This window comes from Puma concolor, chromosome C1, assembly GCF_028749965.1.
Source record: "Puma concolor isolate L17-30 chromosome C1, mPumCon1.1.hap2, whole genome shotgun sequence".
In the NCBI taxonomy this organism is placed as follows: Eukaryota; Metazoa; Chordata; class Mammalia; order Carnivora; family Felidae; genus Puma; species Puma concolor.
This window is the reverse complement of record NC_141674.1, coordinates 72198703-72219040: the sequence shown is the minus strand read 5'-3', so window position 1 is coordinate 72219040 and position 20338 is coordinate 72198703. Positions and strand designations below refer to the sequence as shown.

General features: G+C 43.0%; 1 long non-coding RNA gene across 1 annotated transcript in view; it reads right to left on the bottom strand.

Moving 5' to 3' along the window:
- LOC112848663 (uncharacterized) overlaps positions 1-16018 on the bottom strand; it is a 51574-nt gene extending 35556 nt beyond the window's left edge. Inside the window, exon 1 of the long non-coding RNA XR_003222441.2 lies at positions 15906-16018. This is a non-coding gene — a long non-coding RNA (uncharacterized LOC112848663). The remainder of the gene's footprint in view (positions 1-15905) is intronic.
- Positions 16019-20338: the final 4320 nt, after the last annotated feature.

Genomic DNA, 20338 nt, shown 5'->3' with positions numbered 1-20338 from the left:
AATTAGAAATACTGTACCTGTAAATCCACTGCCATCAAAATCTTGGGTTGAAACGATATTTGAAGTGATACTTCATACTTCAGGCACTAAAAAGTGTGCATGATACCCAGGCGAGGTCAGGAGATCGTGATTTCACATGTGCTCCTCCTTAAGGCTTCCTTTGTTCCCTTTCACTCCTAACTGTGGTCAGCACATTACACGGTTCAGTCATGGAAACCATGCAACAATTTTTTCCTGTGTTCATGCAAGAGGTTGGTTTTGGTTTTTGTTTGTTTGCAGTAAGCATCTTTTAGGAAATTTGAAGATTTTTTAATGAGTCTTTTTTATTTCCACCAATTTTTTTTCGAGCTGAAATCAGCTTTATTGTTTTCCTTTTCTGATTGTAAAAATAACCACTCACTGTAAAAGTAAAATTCAAATAATACAAAAGAAACTATAAAAATAAAAGTAAAGAAAAAATACCCAAAATTTCATAACCTAGAGATGCTCTTCTTAATATTTTGAAGAATATCCACACATCTATAAAGAGGTACAGATATAAATGTGGAATAATTTTACATAATTATGCAGTTCAGTAGCCTGCCTCCACTTAACAATAGATTGAAGGCATCTCCCCATGTCAATAAGTAGAGATCTACATCATCAATTTTAACAGCCCTGAATATTCTATGATACGGTTGTCGAAGCAGTTCTTTCTAATTTATATGGAGTGTTATATCACAGATGTTCAGTATGCCCATGTTGCTAGTAGCCCGGGGTCTTCAAGCCGTCAAAAATGTGCTGCTTATGAGGTTTCACACACACCCAGAGTCAGTTCAATCTGGTGTCTTCTCGTGGTAACTAAATGGTATGTGCACTTGCTCATTAGAAGCACAGAGTAATTAAAATTCCTTGGAGACATCATTGTTGTACCATATCTTCTCAACTTGATTAGTTCTCCCTTATCTAGGCCAGCATTGAAATGGCATGGAAGCGAAAAAGAAAATGCCAACTACCACCCTGGCACATCTGCCCAGGGCCCCCGTAGGCAATGGAACCCTCCACCTAAGTGCCAGAGTACTTACTCCTCACAGAAGAGAAAGGAGAACTTTTTAAAGGAAGAGTTGGCAGGGCTTTCCTGACTGATCTTCCTCCCAGCCTTCCAGAAGAATGGCAGAAGGTAAGAATGAGAAAAATCCCCTCTCGTGACAAGCTACAGATTATGGAAATGGGACTTTTAGCTGAATGAATAATGCTGGCCAACAATATTTTTAGACAAGTGAGCACATATTTAACAAATGCGCACACTGCCAGGCTCTGGGGTGCAGCTCCTGTCTTTCCAGAGCTGGCAGTGTGGGAGGGCCAAGGAAGACAACACAAGATCACAAATGATTATGACACAAAAGAAGGTAGGGTAAGAACTAAAAAGAACAGCACCATGGTGGTTCCCAAGTAGGGGAGACCTGACAGAGGAACCAGGGTTTGATCTGGACTTGGAAGGACAGCCCAGGCTTCAGTAAGCCAAGATGGGAGGCCAGGTATTTGAGGATGAGGAAACAGCATGAACAAAGGCATGGAGGTGGGAGAGCATAGTATGCACTTCAGAAGTGCTTCTCGTGGGGGCACCTGGGTGGCTCTGTTGGGTTAAGCATCGGACTCTCAATTTCAGCTCAGGTCATGATCTCAGGGTCATGAGATGGAGCCCTGTGTCAGCATGGAGCCTGCTTGGGATTCTCTCTCATTCTCTGTCTCTCTCTGTCTCTGTCTCTGTCTCTGTCTCTCTCTCTCTCTCTCTCTCTCTCTCTCTGTCTCTCCTTTCCTGCCCCCCTCTCAAAATAAGTTAATAAACATTAAAAAAAAAAAGTGCCTATCGTGTACCAGTTAACTATGCTAGACCCTGGGGGCACAATGGTGACAGGACCTGCTTTGCTAGAATTCACATTCACAGAGGAAGACAGACATTAAACAAGGGATGGCAGGTGTGATGAAGATTGTAGAAGGAGAATGGGGTGTGCAGAGCAGATGGTAGGGGTAAGCAAGTAGATTTGTTGGGCTGAAACACAGGGAAATACAACAGTGAGACCATGCAGGTTGGGATGTCAAGAGTCTTGCCTGCTAAAAGGGGATATTAGACTGAATCAGCAGTCTGTGAGGATCTCCTGAAGACTTTGGGGTCAGGGAGTGATATTACTGCATATGGCAGCATCATATAGGATGATGGGGACTGAGACTGGCATTTTGCTGAGTTTAATTTCCCCTGGTTTAATTTGTCATTTAAATATCTCTTCTCACCACCAAAATGGAGCCTGAAAGCCAGGCAATTATCTCTCTATATGTATTTTCTCTCCTGAAAAACAGATTAATAACACCTTTCCCTCCCAACTCCAAAGGGACATTTTCAACACAAATGAGATAAAAAGGACTGAAGAGTTCTTTGGAAGAAAGGTATAATGTAAATATCATTATCATCATCATTATCCTCATTAACTCCTATCACAGCAAGTCTGGATCCCATCAAAATGTCATCTTCTATTTGAAACATCAATCACCGCTCCAGAAATAACAAGATTTTCATCATTGATGCCTGTAAGCTAGCCTGACAGCTTCCATGGCGAATTCACAGGTTTCCTTGGTAGCCGACATGGCTGTTCTGAAGACATACTTGCATGAAGCAACTGTTGGCAAATCAGAATGTTCCCCATCTCCCTTCCCCCTCCAAACATTCATTTCTAACTCAGTGAAAGCTGGCCACTTATAGCACAAGATAACTGAGGTTATCAGCCTTTTAGGAGAATGTGTAAGAGCCAAATATGTTACTGTCACTATAAATAAGTACAAGATTCAAACCAGTATGCCAGCTAACCTCTTGGTAAAATATAGCTTGGGCTGGCTTGTGACATGAATCCCTAAAAGTAATGTTGGGTCTCTAGGTCTTAGGAAGCCCCCTCTGTTTATAAATAGAAAGTTTAGTCATCTAGCTATGAATACAAAGAAAGAGTTTCAGTGAATTAACATAGACCTAAGAAAGTAGCTTGCTTTTTCCTATGCTTAAGTTTTAAAAGAATTTTTTTAAGTTCCTGCTCATGGACAAAGAAACATATTGATTAGCTAGGACTTTGGGATAGAACTCATAGGATGACAGCTCAAAGTTAAATTAGGAAACCATGTGCTATGTGTTGAAATTTTCCACTATCTCTCAAAGGTGCAAAAGACTCTACATACTTCACATTGATGCAGGAAACGTTCAGGAACCAAACCACTTCTGATTCTAAACGACAGCCAAGCTATGTAGAAATGTTACCTCTTCTACTTCTGGAAAGAGCTTGTGGAATAAACACATTCGTGGATGCAACAGAGGCTTCAAATTCCAGGGCAGGACACGAACAAAATCATCTGTCTTGTTTACATGGGACCCATGTGAGCATATGAGGTCCCCTAGAGTTAATTCTAGGACAGCAACATGGGGCTTGCTTCCTTTTTTAGGCTTGATAATAATTAGGGGAGACCAAAGGAACATTGTTATCAATGGAAGGATGGTAACAAGAAGTTTATCTGACAAGAAATAGAATTCACCCCTCCTTAGATCAGATAAAGAGATTTGAATGATGGTCTGTGTCAAAGGTATGGATGTTCAGGGTAAAAACAAGGGGTGGTGACACCCAGAAACCAGCTGTCAGCAGCACCCTTATGACCAGCAGAACAAGGACAGAAAATCATGCTACTGCATCTGAGACAGAGAAAGAAGGTCCACAGCTCCAGCCAGAGATCAGGTTCCAGAACAGGGAATCCAACTTCAGCCTCTCTTTCCACTCTCTGATCTGCTGGTGCCTCCAATGACTGAACAAAATGGCAAGATGGCCAGTGGGGGAGCCCAGGCAATGCCGTCTTCAGAGGTGAGCCTCCTGGGCCATAGAGCTGGCAGAGAAGGGCAGAGAAAGGATCTGGAAAGGGTAGAGGATATTCAGCACAATGCCACACTATGAAAATGAGCTCTTACCCTTTCAGAAAGGGCCATCACCAACTCTGTCTCTCAAGGTTGGCATTTAAATCATTTTTCTTGGCAAATTGCTCAGGCACATGCCAGTTCTATGGTCTGGTTCTCCCTCTCAACATCAAAAAATGGTTGGAGCAGAATCAACAGTAGGACAAGAGTCTGCATAGCCTGAGGGTGAGAGTACATCACATTCCAGACCCATGAGTCCTGGACCTCTTTAGTAAGCACTATGTTAATTCTAAAATTAGAGCAGTCCCTTGGGCACCTGGTGTTCAAAAACAGCTAGGTGCCTTTTTACAGCATGCTCATGACCTGCTGGTGACATAAAGTTGTTTAGGATTCCAAAGAACCTATTTTCTGTTTCCCCTTCTGTTTGTACACACAGCCAATCCCGCTAGGCTCAAGCTGTGTTTGGCCATGGTTATGTTGTTCCTGGGGATAATATTCAGATATTCAGTCTAAACTAATAGCAGCTAGCTCCCCATTCCTGGAGGTGTTCAAGCAGAGACTAAAGAACCACATCCAAGAGTGGTTGTAGAGAGATTACTCAAGCAGGTAAAATCTAATATAGATAACATCTAACATCTTTTACCACCCTTCAATTCTATAATTAGGTTTTGTGCTGTTCTGATCCTTGGTGACTTTCCTTCCCACTCTGGGCCCTACCCCCCAGTCTCTTGAACATATGAACATTGTTCTCATCTATTAAATAACAATAATAAAAGTTCCACGTCTACCATGATTGCATGAGATCCGTGGACTGACTCTCCAACAAAACTGAGGAACATTTTTTTTTGATGGGTTATTTTTTCCAGGTTTATTCAGGTATAAATGACAAAATTGTAATATATTTAAGTTGTACAGCGTGGTAATTTGATATATGTATATATGACGAAATGATTCCCACAGTCAAGTTAACACATCCATTACCTTTACACAGATAATATTTTTTAGTGAAGTACTCAAGGCCAACTTACTTTTAGCAAATATCAAGTATATAATACAGCATTATTAACTACAGTCTCCAATCTGATCACTAGATTTTTTTTTTGAAGAATAGTTGACACAGATTTTTTTTTTAAGAAACATTATCTGGAAATGGTTGTAAGTGCATGAATCAAGTGAAGAAACAGTCAAGAAAATCTGCCCAACTTGGTAAGATCACTGAGAATCTATGGTATTTGCACGTTTCTTCCTCCCTTTCCAGCTCAGTGAGAGAGACCTCCCACTCTAGACTGAGAGCTAAGAACACAGAGCCCTTTCTCCCCACAGGTGAGAGGAGAGACCTCTCCATTTCTCACCTGCCCCACGCCACCTGTTGCTGAGATTAAATTCTGGGCAAGTGTGGCTGCGAAGTTGGGCTCCCCTCTTCCTCCCAACCTCAATTGTATGGGACAAAGGCTCTATGTTGAGCACTGCACCAAGAAGAATATGAGACCTCGAACACCCTTCCCCCAGCTAATGGGATGGCGGTTCTAGCCAGAAGAGGCAAGCCAGAAGACCTGAGGCTACAGTCCCCCCTCCACCAAACATTGTCAACTAAAGCAAAGGCCTCAGAGAAGAACTCACCATTTTCCCTGCCCCCAGCTAGAGCCAAGCATCAGAGATTTTGCCCAGGGGGAGAAAGCAGGCTATAGAACAAAGAATTCCAAATTCCTCACCAAAGAACTGACTTCATTTGCAAGTTCAAGTCTAAAGGTGCTCTCAGCAGAAAAGCCTCTCCTCTGCTATCCCGCCAGCTGCTCCCTTGAGGGGTATTCAGGAAACTTCTATCTCCTTTAAAAAATAATAAAAACTAAAGGCACCCTCAAAAACAGTGGAGGTTGTCATGAAAAGCAGTTGGGAGGAGATTGGTAGATTACTTGGAGATCCAGGCTAAACTTTAGGCAGCTAGCTTGGAAAGGAAGAAGTACCCCTGTTCACAGATAACATGATCTTGTTTATATAAAAGCCTAAGGAGTCCACTAAAAAATGGTTAGACCTAGTAAAAAGAGTGTGGCAAGGTTGAAGGATACAAGACCAATATCAAAAATCAACTGCATTTCTATATACTTGCAATGAACCAGCTGAAAGTGAAATTAAGAAAAAATTATTCCACTTACAATAATATCAGAAAGAATAAAATACTTAGAAATTAATTTAATAGAATAAGCACAAAACTTATACTCTGAAAATGATAAAATATTGTTAAAAGAAATTAAAGAAGAGTTAAATAAGTGGGAAAATCTCTCATGTTCATTGATTAGAAGACTTAATAGTGTTAAAATGGTGATACTTCCCAAATTGATTTACAGATTCAATGCAAAACCTGTTAGAATCCCAGCTGACTTCTTTGTGGAAATTGACAAACTGACTTTGTGGAAATTGAAAAACAAAGTTGGAGGATTCACACTTCCCAATTGCAAACTTCAAAAGCAACAGTAATTAAAACAGTGTGGTACTGGCATAAGCATAGACATATAGATCATTAGAATAGAACTGAGATTCCAGAAATAAATCCGTGTTTTTATAATCAATTAATTTTCATCAAGGGTGTGAAGACTATTTAATGAGGGAAAGGATAGTTTCTTCAACAAATGCTGCTGGAACATCTTGGATACCTACATCAAAAGAATGAAGTCGGACTCTGCCCTCACACCATATATAAAAATTAACTCAAAATGGGCCAAATATCTAAGTGGGAAAATATAAAACTCTCAGAAGAAAACATAGGAGCAAATCTTCATGACCTTGAATTTGGCAATGGCCAAATACTTTAGTTATGACACTAAAAGCATAAACAACAACAACAACAAAATAGATGAATTGGACTTCCTCAAAACTGAAAACTTTGTGCTTCAAAGGACACTATCAAGAAAGTTAAAAGATAACTCACCAAGTGGGAGAAAATATTTGCCAATCACATATCTGATAAGGTATTACATGTAGAATATATAAAGAACTCTTAAAACTGAATAACAATTAAAAAAAAAAGATAACCCAATTTTTAACATGGGGAAAGGATCTGAAGAGGCATTTCTCCAGAGAAGATACACAAATAAGCAACAAACACATGAAACATCATCAGTCATCAGGTATGTGCAAATCAACATTACAAGGAGATACCATTTCATACCCATTAGAATGAGGAGAATCAGGGGTGCCGAGGTGGCTCAGTTGGTTAAGCATCTAACTTTTGATCTCAGCTCAGGTCTTGATCTCGGGTTTGTGAGTTCAAGCCCCACATTGGGCTCTGCGCTGGGCATGAAGCCAAGTTAAAAAAAAAAAAAAGAAGAAGAAGAATGAGGAAAATCAGAAAGTCAGATAATAAAACATTTGCAACAATGTGAAGAATCAGAACCCTCATACACTGCTGATGGAAATGTAAAACACAGCCACTTTGGAAAACAGTCTGGCATTTCCTTAACACTTAAACATTCAGTTTCCAAATGACCCAGCAGTTCCACTCCTAGGTATATACCTAAGAGAAATGAATACACATGTCCACACAAATATTGTGTACCTGAACACTTGTAGCAGCATTATTCAAAATAACCAAAGGGTTGAATCAACCCAAATGTATACCAAATGAGTGGATAAACAAAATGTGTTAGCTCCACACAATGGAGTATTATTCAGCCATTAAAAAGAATGGAGTATTGATACATGCTACAACATCAATGAACCTTGAAAACATTAAGGGAAAAGAAGCCAGTCACCAAAGACTACATACTGTATGATTCCACTGATGTGAAATTCTAGCATAGGCAAATTTGTAGAGACAGACTGGTTGCTTACTGGTTGCTTAGGGCTAAGAGTGGAGGAGGAGGGGAAAGAGAGAATAGAGGAAGTGACAGCTGGGAATAGAGGGTTTCTTTTTGACAAAATGAAAATGTTCTAAAATTGATTGTGGTGATAGCTGCATGTAACTGAATATGCTTAAAACCCCTGAATTCACTTTAGGTGGGTGAATTGTTTGGTATATGAATTATATCTCAATAATACTATTTTTTTTAATAACAGTAATAATATTCTTCATATCTCAAAAGGTAGTTGGGAACATCAAGTGAGAGAATTTATGTGAAAGTACTTGGGACCCTATGCAGTGCCATACAGATGTCTGTAGCCTTTTATATTCTTGAATGAGATCAATCAGCTTTTCACCAGCACCTGTCAGTACAAAACTCATAAGCTGCCATTCCTAAAACTACCTTAGCCCCCAATTAGATTTCCTTTTCTTCAGTAGTTAAAATTCATGGACAAATTCATTCATTTCACCCTTGAAATCGCTCTGCATAATAATTGCCGTGGAATGCTTCTTACCATCACAGCCTTTTTAAAAGAGGAAATAACATTTCTTTTATATGTTTTCCTAAAATTCAGCTCAAGTGTGCATAATTACCACTCATCCCAAGTTCCTCATTGTGTCAACCATGAAGTCTACATAGTGTATATAATAATTTGCTAACTGGTAATCATTCCTTTCCCCTCAAGTTCCCAAACCCCTCATTATATTTTGGCCATCACTATGCTTTTCTGAGCTGCGGTGAACAACAGTCTGAATAAAGCAAAAGGAGATGAGATATTTGCTCGAAGTGGTGAGGCTGAGAATAATATTGAAAGAATCTGGTTCTTGGCCAGGTGAGCCTATGAATGCAGCATCACTGCACCATTTTTAGACAGGAGAAGGAGAGAGAAATCAAGTTACCCTTCTGGAGGCATTTTCTTTGCTTGGCTGATCTGGCCAATCCTGCAGTCTAAATAACCCTAGCTTCCTCATGCAATTATACAGCCTTGGGGCCCAGTCATGTTTCATTTGGCATGCAAGCAGCTGATGCCCTCTTGATCTCTTTTTTTAAACTTTGCAAATAGTATTTAATGATAAGAGCTTTTTTTATTTATTTATTTATTTTTTTTTTCCAACGGTTATTTATTTATTTTTGGGACAGAGAGAGACAGAGCATGAACGGGGGAGGAGCAGAGAGAGAGAGGGAGACACAGAATCGGAAACAGGCTCCAGGCTCCGAGCCATCAGCCCAGAGCCTGACGCGAGGCTCGAACTCCCGGACCGCGAGATCGTGACCTGGCTGAAGTCGGACGCTTAACCGACTGCGCCACCCAGGCGCCCCGATAAGAGCTTTTTTAAAAAGCTCTATGTGCCTAGCCTGGTGCCAAGAAGTGTTATGTGCCTCCTCACAAGTGCCTTATGAAGCCGATGACAAAACTGAGGCCCAGAGAGACTTAGTCACGGCACAATGTCACGCCACTAGTGAATGTGGCACTAAGGCTCAAACCCTGATTCTGTTTGAACAGTGTGGCCTGTGCTCCACAGCATTATTCTGTGCTGCACGCTGGAAAACCAGTACCCTAGTAAAATTTCAAAATTGTTACAGATCAAGGCATTTTCAGAAAGCAAAAAGTTTTCCTCTGATTTTCCATATTAATCTAGATCTGAGAGTATGTATTGCCCCTCTCTCCCAGAGACATCCCTTGGTTGAGACTTAAAAACAAAGGAACCCTAGACATCTTTGGTTGCGGACAGCAGGCTTTGTAGAAAAAGTGTGGAGTAACAGCACCCTCAGGTGGTCATTTGCATTTTCTCATGTGGTCTTTAGGCAAGGAGACCTGGGAAGGAGGCTGCTGGGGCTGACCTGGTGGCCTTCCTGGTACACATGACCCCCAAGGACCTGGCTGTGGGCCTGACCTGGGCAGAGTTCATGGCCTGGGCCCTCCCACTTTGACTGAAACCAGAAGTGCAAAGTCCCAACAGAGGTGTTTAAGATCCATGCAGACCTATATGAAGTCTGGAGGCTTTGTGGCCAGGAAACTGCCCCCCTGCCACCTATTCCTTGGCCCATACGTGCATTTCTTCCCACAAAACACCAGCTCCAGATGAAGCTTTGTTCCCTTGCTGGGAGAAAAAAGAAAATCACCTACCCTGAGGTAGAGGTAAGACTTTAATTTTTTTTTTTTTAATTTTATTTTTTTAATTTACATCCAAATTAGTTAACATATAGTGCAACAATGATTTCAGGAGTAGATTCCCTAATGCCCCCTACCCATTTAGCCCATCCCCCCTCCCACACACTCTCCAGTAACCCTCTGTTTGTTCTCCATATTTAAGAGTCTCTTATGTTTTGTCCCCCTCCCTGTTTTTATATTATTTTTGCTTTCCTTCACTTTAATTCTTTAATTAAACAATTAATCACTTTAATTCTTAGTAATTATTCACATCCTCCTGTGAAATATGTAGATCTGACCCTTCCCTGATAACAAGTGTTTTAAGGAAAAGAGAAGAACCTAAAGATAATGAGAGCCAGGGATTGGTGAGAAAAGCAAGAAATAGAAACAGAAAGGGAAGGGGGGAAGGGCCCAAGAAGACAGGAGAGGTATATCCCAGATGCCTCTGCAGTCTGCCTCAGTCCTCATTGCCCCAGGCTTCAGAAGCATGATAAACACTCAGAGGCAGTGTGTTCAATACACAAGACATTTCAATGGCTCCCCACTGGGCTCCCATCATTGCTTGGTGTGTAGTCTGGGCTCTCCAGAGAAACAGAATGAATAGGCCAGAGAGAAGTAGATAGATTTACTATAACAAATTGGCTCGCATGATTATGGGGCCTGAGGATTCGCATCCACAGCCAATGAGCTGGACACTCAGGAGACACAATGGTATCTGTGTTCCAGTCCAAGGCTGAGGGCCTGAGACCCAAGACAGTCGATAATGTAAGTTCCATTCTGAGTCCAGGTGTGAAGGTGGGAAAAGACTGATGTCCTAGATCAAAGACAAGCAGAGAGAGAGAGAGAATTCTTTCTTACTCAGCTTTTTATTCAATTCAGGGCCTCAGTGGGCTGAGGCCCATTCATATGGAGAAGGGCGAGCTGCTTAACTCAGTCTACGGATTTTAATGTTAATCTCATCCAGAAACATCCTCACAGACACACCCCAAAGTAATATTCAACCAAATATTTGAGCATCCCATGGCCCAGGCAAGTTGACACATAAAATTAACCATCCCATTTGGCAACAGCCCCTGTCGGCACACCACTTTTTGGTTGTCTGTGCCCAGGCTGTTCTCACCTTAGACAGTAGAGGCTAAGAGCAGAAACAGCCTTTCCTAGCATCCTACCCCCAGTGTCTGACACATAGCAGGTGCTCCATAAATATTTGGTGACCCAGGAATCATTGAGTGATCCCCTTCTTAGGAAAGGGGCAGGCTTTGCTTTTCACTTGGAGCTGACCAAAACCACTCTCACTTCTTGTCTAAGTTTGAGAACAGGCTGTTACCAATTGGTATCTTTTACGTTCTCTTCAGGTTTCAGAAATCTTTGTTTGTAAAATCCCAGCCTTGCCTGTTGTCACCACAGCTACCCAGAAACTGTCAAAGTCCCACAGGACCCCTTAGGGAAAGCCAGGAATACTGTGCAATTAGTGTAATCCGTAAGCAGCCAGCAACAGCACCACGGGCCCTTCCAGGGGAGAATGAAAAGCCTGATTCAATGGAGACTGTCATAGCCCATGAGCCTGCTGAGCTACAGGAGAATTGTTCTAATGCTGTGAGACAGGTTTCTAGAACAATTTGGAAAAGGGTGAGGAGACCCATCTTCACTTCATCTTACTTGCTGCAAGTCTCTGCTATTCAGAAAATGCAAGAAAGAGAAATCTACCTTTTGGGTTTCTGTGTCTTAGTTTTGCTTGTGGAAAACAGTGATAGTGGACCCAAAGACTCACAAAAGTATGGGAGCCCGTCAATCCCCAACACCTCAGGCAGGATGCCGGGCTCAAGGAAAACCAAACCCCCAGCGAGTCACAACTACTGGCTGCTCACAGAAGTGGCACAGGGTAGTAGTAAAGACTGAACCCCTAAATCAGAACTGCCCTCTAATCAAGAGTCTATCATTTGCTGGTTTGGACCATTATAGTGGTGACACCAAAAGGTAGCTTAGAGGGGCTTTAGCCACCCATGATCTCTATCAGATTTCAAGCTATTCCAAACAAAGGCAACAACCATCATTGTAATGAACAGTTGAAATATACTTGATCTTATGTGACTATAACCATGTAAGAAAATGTAGGGGTTTTTTTATACATGAGCCAAGTTAATGCAGTGTGCATTTTACACAAACACAGCTTCAAGACAAATCCCCTATCAGTCCCCCCGACATCCCAAACCAGGTCACTACCCTAAGCCAAATTCTGGAGCCAACACCAGCAAAGCATTTGCTTTCTGTAAGACTCAGTTTCTTCCTCTGTTAAAATAGTAAAAGTTGATATAGCTATTGAGTACTTTCTGTTTTCCAGGCTGAGCTAGATATTTTTGTGAACTTTCTTATTTAATCCTTACAACAACAGTACAAAGTCAGGCCTTTCCTCTCTGTGCCTCAGTTTCTCAGGTTGTAAGATAGACATATAATGCCTACTTCTTGGGGGTAGAGTAAAAGGTAAAAAGTTACTTGTTCATCTCAGTTAATCTGCCTCATAAAATACTCCATTCCCATATTGCTGTAATTTCATTCTGGGTTCTGTGCTAACTGGTCATCTCCCAGCAATGATGTCAAGAGTCAAAGTTTCTTCCATTCTCCGTATCTGGGTGGTGGCTACCTTTGGGCTCCCAATCTGGCACCCTTTGCTCCCTTCTCAGTGGCTTCTTCTGAGGAATACTTCCCTCTTGAGCAACTTTCTTCTCAGACAGACTCTTCCTCACTGAATTGCTGCAAACTTAATCAATTATTGGGAGAAAATCGTGTAATATTGTCCCTGATATCTCAAAGTAAATCATTATACTCCATGACTCTGTAGCTTTCTCTCTACCTATTTCATCCCTGTCTTCAGCAAGTGCTCTCCTTTCCTTTTGCTAACTCCTTTCATTCATCCTTTTATTAAAGTTATTTTATTTTATTTTATTTTATTTTATTTTATTTTATTTTATTTTATTTTATTTTATTTGAGAGAGACAGAGACAGTCCGAGTGGGAGAGGGGCAGAGTGAGAGGGAGAGAGAGAATATCAAGCAGCCTCCATGCCACTAGCACAGAGCCAGATGCAGGGCTCAAACTCACAAAACTGTGAGATCATGACCTGAGCTGAAACCAAGAGTCAGACACTTAACCAACTAGGCCACACAGGTGCCCTTCCTATCGTTAATCTTAATGTTTGCCCAGTTCCTCCTAGAGATTTCACATGTTATCTGATGCCAGAGTTGGATTGGAGAAGTCAGCCTCCCAAAGGCTCAAATGTTTTTTTTTTTTTAGAAAATGGCATTACACCTACCTTGTAGGTCAGTAAGAGAATTTTATTTATTTATTTTTTTTTTTTTAATTTTTTTTCAACGTTTATTTATTTTTGGGACAGAGAGAGACAGAGCATGAACGGGCGAGGGGCAGAGAGAGAGGGAGACACAGAATCGGAAACAGGCTCCAGGCTCTGAGCCATCAGCCCAGAGCCCGACGCGGGGCCCGAACTCACGGAACGCGAGATCGTGACCTGGCTGAAGTCGGACGCTTAACCGACTGCGCCACCCAGGCGCCCCAAGAGAATTTTAAAAGATATTACACATGTTCCTATTCTGTGCATTTTTAATATATCAGAGGTGCTCAATAAATGGAACTTTTCTTCCACCCTTATCAGGCCTGTCCCAGAAAACCCCAAAAGGACATGTGTGGAAAAAATCTAGCTCTGATGTGCCGGCCCTGATTTGAGAAGGCCCAGAGCCAGCACAACAAAGACTTTCAAGGCCCAGTACCTGAGTCCTGGCAGTATGGCCTCACCCAGTAGTATAAGTGATTGTTGGAATCTGATGTAGTTAGAGACATAAAAGACAATCATCTCACATCTCTAGATCTTTCTACCTGGCAGATATCTCTGAGACCACCAAATATGACTATGCAGTACATAGCCAGGCACAGCTGCGCACTGGGGGCCTGGGCATCTCTGTGCCCTGCTCCCCCGGCCTGGTCTAACCCATCTCCTGTCTCCATCTCTCCAGCCCCTTCATTCTTCCCATTCTTCTTCCTCTTGCCATCCTTTCCTGTAAATGGAGATTATATTAATACCATGAGGTTGTTAAGTACATCAAAGTACATGTGTCTAAAAATGCCTTGTTAACTGTAAAGTGCTATACAGAATTTATGTTTCCTTGTTTTACTTTTCAGTACAGGAACTAGCCTGTATGTGTCACATACCATCAGTTAAAGTGCTGGTTTTAGTTGGGGGTGGGAGGTTGTTTGTTTAGTTTTAGGGTCTTTGGCTTTTTGTTTTCTTGTTTTTGGGTTCTGGTTTCTGTGCACATTCCGGTTCCTACGGGAATTGGTGGTATTTAAAAAACCTAGCTGGCCTCCCAGTGTGGCTGAGATAGAGACATGATTCTCTGGAGAAATAATTCACACTGTGCAGCTTGCTACATAGATTTGCTCAGGTGAGAAGTGGTTCAACTACAAACTCACACCTGGCACTTGGAGTGTCTGTCCTTGTGACTTTTGATTTGGGGATTGGATCAGAAACCACAATATGATTCCTTTGTCCTAACATAAAGACTTGCCCCTCCAAATTGGCAAGTTCACAGACTTCTAACTGAATGTCAAATGCAGCGGCTCTAGAGGACCCTTTAAGGTGCCCCATGATGAGGGAGCATGAGGCAGGCTGAGGGGTAAAGCACAAGCTAGCACCCCCCCTCCCACTCCAGGTGGGATCTGTGTGATATTTCTTGGACACTCCCAGCTACCCAAGAACAAAGGAGAGGGGTTTAAGTGCTTGCCATGGTAATGTGGGAAACTAAGGCAAATGAAAAATTAAATTCTCTTACTGCCTATAGCCCACTGACAAGTCCTTGAAACCAGCAGAGTGACCTCCCTCTGAGGATCTCAGCTGCCTTGATGATGACACTTTGCTAGGGGCAAAAGAGAACCCTAGCTTAACATTATCCCAACCTCAAGGATCCTGTAAGTCAACTTCCTTTATCTCAGCTGCCCCAAGATATATACTGGCGGTCATACTCCAAGCTCATGGCTCCATGATATACATCTAAAGAGTCTCATAACTGAGATTTTATTAAATGGTAATAAATGGCATTTTCCTAGCAACAACTAGCCCCTCAAGGTCCTGGAAACCTTGCTTCCAAAATTTCTTAGAGATTTACTCTATCACTGACCGCCTCCCAACTTGAGGGTATATAATGAGTTACCCATCACGACCCCAGTGCAGCTCTTACTGCCCATGGGTCCTGTCCCCATGCTTTAATAAAATCACCTTTTTACACCAACGACGTCTTCAAGAATTCTTTCTTGGTCGTTGGCTCCAGACCACCCCACTATCATCCCAAAATTTCACCACCCCACAGGACCCTGCTGGGGACTCGGTAACAATGCTTTGCTTCCCAGCCTGAGTTCTGAACCTATTGAGAAAAAATACAAAAGACCAAGTCGTTGGAGACCAAAATGTCTCATTTATTACTGATATAGCTTAGGCTGGAAGATCTGACCTGTATCTATTGGCAAATGGAACCTTAGCTCCAGGCTGTACCCTTTCAAGGCAGTGCTGGAGCAGAGGGAGCCTCTCCCAGCAGGGTGGGGGCAGAGCCTGCCGAGAGTTGCTGAGCAGAGCATGTGCTCACAGCAGAGGAGCCTGCTTCCTAGAAGAAAAAGTGAGGCACTGAGCCAAGCTCCCATTTTCTTCCCAAATTCACCAAGTAGAAGGAACCCTGCCATAGACTAATTCTAGTCAAGGACTACTCTTTTCTTTCAAAGTCTTCTTGAGGCAAATGCTTGTAGAATGACAATTTCCTTCAAGAGGTTACCTTGATCTATTCTGTTCTGTTCTATTCTGACACAGTAATTAACACATCTCCATTCCATGCTCTTTCTGGTGTTTACCACAAACCCCCATTGTGTTCTGGCATTCACACCTCCCTCCACTGCAGTCACTTCTTCCGTTTACCTAACACCCAACACCCACTCACCACCAGCTGTAGTCTGAAGGCACGCATGACATAGTGGCTTGAGTTAGCATTTCCTCTTAAACCGTTTAAATGATACGACCTGTCTGTCTTTTGTCCTTACATAGGCAGGTTCTGTCGGTGGTTTCCATATTTTTGGACTCCAATGTCAGTAGTGTTACATGAGCCCACAACAACAATAAATGGAAAACCTAATCATTGTGGTTTTTCGCCTAAGTTTGTTCCATTTAAATGAGTCATACCATTAAGTAAATACACAGTTTCCTTTAAACCCTTAATCAGTTACACAAGTACCAAAGAGTTCACTCTGACCCTGTGTTGTGTGAAGGCTTTTTTTCCTTGTTCTGTAAAACTTTCATTCTTGGATTACACATTTTCAGGGACGACTGCCAATTCCTTCCTTTCCCTTCTGTCCTTCTCTGATCATTGTATGTGTGTATTTTCATGTCAGCATCCTGGTCCTGCAAATAAAAGCCACCTTTCCGGTTTTTTCAGCAAACGGAATCAATTCCAATTTTCTGCCGGGCTTCCCCATTAGTGTTTGGTGTGGGTGCTTTGCTGGATTGTTCCAATAAGCTTCCCACTCTGTTTCAAAGGCATCTAAGGTAAAGACCAATACGCTGGAAAGGAACTGAAATTTCTGAGTTTCAGAGGCTGGTCTTCTCCTGTGGGCCCCAGCAGCTGGGCAGGTGTCTAAAGGGACTTGGCAGGTAGTTGCACTCTCCCCTGTGTTCCCATTATCTTCCCAACAGCACTTTATACTTCCTTCTGCTACGTACACACCATCTGTATTTTCGTGACTTACTCCACTTTCTCCTTACCTACTCAGCAAATCTGCCAAAGCAAAACTCTGTCCTATCCTTTGGGTCTGTTCCAGCTAGCTCCTGACTCCTAGCGGGAGCTCAGTTACTATTTGAGGAAAAGGGAAAGAAAAAGGAAGAAGTGAGGAGCTCAGGAGGGGACCCATGCATATGCTAGTACCCCTTTCCAAAAAGCTGTCTCCACACATTTTCTCCACATGTCTCCACACATGGCCAGCTCCTTCCTTTCTATCACTCCCATGTCCGTTCAATCTCACCCCCTCAGAGTGACCGCACCCTTCCTAAAGGAGCCACCAAATAGGCACACATGGACACATACACACAGGTACCTTCTGTCTTCCTTCCCTGATTTATCCACTTTTGGCTCTTCACTATCAGAAATTATTTTAGCTGTATGTTTAGTTATTGTCTATCTCCCTCCACTATGATGTAAGCTCCAGGAAGTACCTTAGCTACAGTATCTAAAATAATGCCTGGCATGTGGTAAGTGCCTAAAGAGTTCCAATTAAATGAATAAATAGAGAAAGAGAGGGAGGGAGGAAGGGAATGTCTCCCCTCCCCCTTGCCCGATTCAATCAACTTTTCAATATAGAGCAGTGGGAACCTCCACGGAGAAAAAGGAAACTGTTCTTCTGCCCTTTGCTTATCTTCCCCCTGGCTCTTCAATGTAGACTACAGGGTCCAGAAAACCTCTTTGGTGGGAGAACGGGTGAAGGAAGTGAGAAGCGTCTCCAGCCATTTATCCTTCAAGATGCAAAGAAGAATACAGGAAGGAATGTGGCGTCCAGAGATACGGAGCTGTCCTGGAGACATTCCAGCCATGTGCTGCCCGTGTGCAGTAAGGACCTGCTGAGTGTCAGAAAACGGGGAACACGGTTTGCACAGAGAGCCACGGGCATTTTCGGTACGTCTCGGCACCCATGAAACAGGTGGCACACTGCGGCCTCGGAAAGGCCAGGGGCCAGAGGCTGCGATGCTATTGCTCGTCCCACTGCGTTGTCAATCTCTCCTTTACTCCGTGCATCTGTTTCCTTCTCTCACTGCAGACCTGTGCACAGGAGCCAAATGTGGCTGCTCGGGAGCCCCACAGACCCATTTCCCAATTCCGGGAGGAGAAGCTGACAGGGCCAGCTGGAGTCAAGTGTCCACATCCCTTCTCAGCAGCTGTGGGGCAGGCTCACGTTGTACGGGCGTGGCAGCTGGAAGTGTTCAGAGACGGTGGTCTGTGGCTGAGGAATACCCCAAAGGATGCTACCAACTTTTTTTTTTTTTAACGTTTATTCTTTTTTTGTTTGTTTGAGAGACAGAGTGTGAGCAGGGGAGGGGCAGAGAGAGAGAGAGAGAGAGAGAAACAGGATCCGAAGCAGGCTCCAGGCTCTGAGCTATCAGCACAGAGCCGAACGTGGGGCTCCAACTCATCAACCATGAGATTGTGACCCGAGCCAAAGTCCGAGGCTTAACTGATTGAGCCAACACCCAGGCGCCCCTCATCTTTACCTTAATCAACACGTGGTATGCTCCAGACTGATAACATCTGAGAAGCAGTTTATTGTCGTTTCTTTTCAAATGTCCAGATATTTTCCATTTGTTTTCTCTGTCATTAACCCATAATCATCTAGCACTGGGAGCATAAAATATAAAAGGTCACCCTATGAAATGTGTGCTGGGTCACTAGGGCATTAAGCACTTGTTTCCAGTTTTAGTGGATCTAAAGCAGCAATCATAAGTCAATGACAGAGAAATATTTACTGACCGAACATAGCCTAAAGAAGCCACATGTGACAGAAATCCTGTGGGCAACTTTCCACCTTCCTCTTTCATTGATTCTGGGGCCTGAGAAAACAACTCCTGGAATGTACCCACTGAGTGCAACCACCTCAACAGAGTAAGATGGTGTATCCTGAATGCATCCAAAACACATTTTTCCATGGGCAATTATGAGGCCAGCTCACATAGCCTTATACCTCCTCTTTCACTATTTCTGACTCATTCAAATGGTTTTCTGGCTATTTAGCCCAGGGGTACGTGATACAAGATGACCCTCAGTGAAATCATACCTTGGGTGTTTTGAATACTTGATATTGTGTGTGTGTGTGTGTGTGTGTGTGTGTGTGTATTTTGTTTTTTTGTTTTGTTTTTTGAGCAAGAGAGAGTGAGTGCAAGCAGGGGAGGGGCAGAAAGAGAGGGAGAGAGAGAGAGGGAGAGAGAGAGAGAGAGAGAGAATCCCAAGCAGTCTCCATGCTATCAGCTCAGAGTCCAACTCAGGGCTCCATCCCACCATCCCATGAACTGTGAGATCATGACTTGAGCTGAAATCAAAGAGACACTTAACGGACTGAGACACCCAGGAGCTCCACTTGTTGTTAGTTTTCAATTGATTGACCTTTGAGCAAAGTTGTTCCTTTATTGTGGAAAGTCTATTCAATAGACTGGGGTTGTGGGGAGGGTAAAACATGTTGGCTTCAAGGAGAGAAATTGCTGTGCACGTTAATGTAAGATTTGTCATAACTGGGCAGAAACATATCTCCAAAAATGATGATTCCTTTGGAGAATGTTCCTGCCCTAAGTGTAATGCAGTTATGTGTCCACCACTGTCCTGGCTTGTGGAGAGGTTCGGGGCCAGTTCTGTCAGGTTCCATGCTAGTATGCACCCAGGTACTGCTCCGTGAAGATCCCTCTAGGTGACCAAGACTTCGATCCTGGAGCTTTTAAGTGTCCTGGGCTATTGGAAATGGGGCTTCCCACATAGTATGAGGGAACAGCTGAAGGAAATCCTGGGGCACAGGTGGTCACTTTCAGACCTAGCTAATCACAGTAATTTAAGCCAATGATCATTCCTCACCACAGGTGAACAGGACATCTAATCTAGGTGCTCAGGACAGGTGGAAGTCTCCAGGGGTGTGAGCTGATGAGCTGGGAACCATGTTCCAGTGGAGTACAGGTATCTCTCTGTCCTTGAGAGAGAGGGACATCTCCCAGCCTATGGAATCTTTAGTCTGGGGACAGAGCTCTATTTGCAATTATGCAGCTATGCATCTGGCTCTTTCTGTCTTACACCTGTACCAGGGACTTTTGAACTTAAACATTACTAATTCACCTCCTTTATTCTCTGCCTCAAGAGTAACATCCTTCCTCTAAAGCACTGGGTGACTCATATCTAGTTTTCTGGGCTGGAAGGAAGATCCTCAGGGTGCAAGAGAAAACGAGAGAGGGCAGAGTTAGAAGGATTGTGAGGGTTGAGGGGTGGTGAGAACACGAAAATAATTCCTTAAAATGTTCCCCTCTTCCATATGGGTTAGGCATTGTGCCCATACCATAATGCTTGTTACTGGAGTTTTCTGTTCTTGTTCATATGGTTTCCTGCAGGGTTACAGGACAGATAAGTGGACCTGACCCTGAGGAGAAAACAGGGAAAGTGGCTGGATTTGGCTTGGGGCAGCACAACGGGGGCTGAACCGTGGCTGTCCTGCTGCAGAGTTGACTAAGGGGTCAGATCTTGGGGAATGTACTGATATTAGGCTTTATCTCCTTGTGCTTTTTGAAGACCATAATGCCAGGCCTCACCTCCAGCAGTGAAGGTATGTTTCTCCCCTGAAGGGATGTCATTTGAATTAT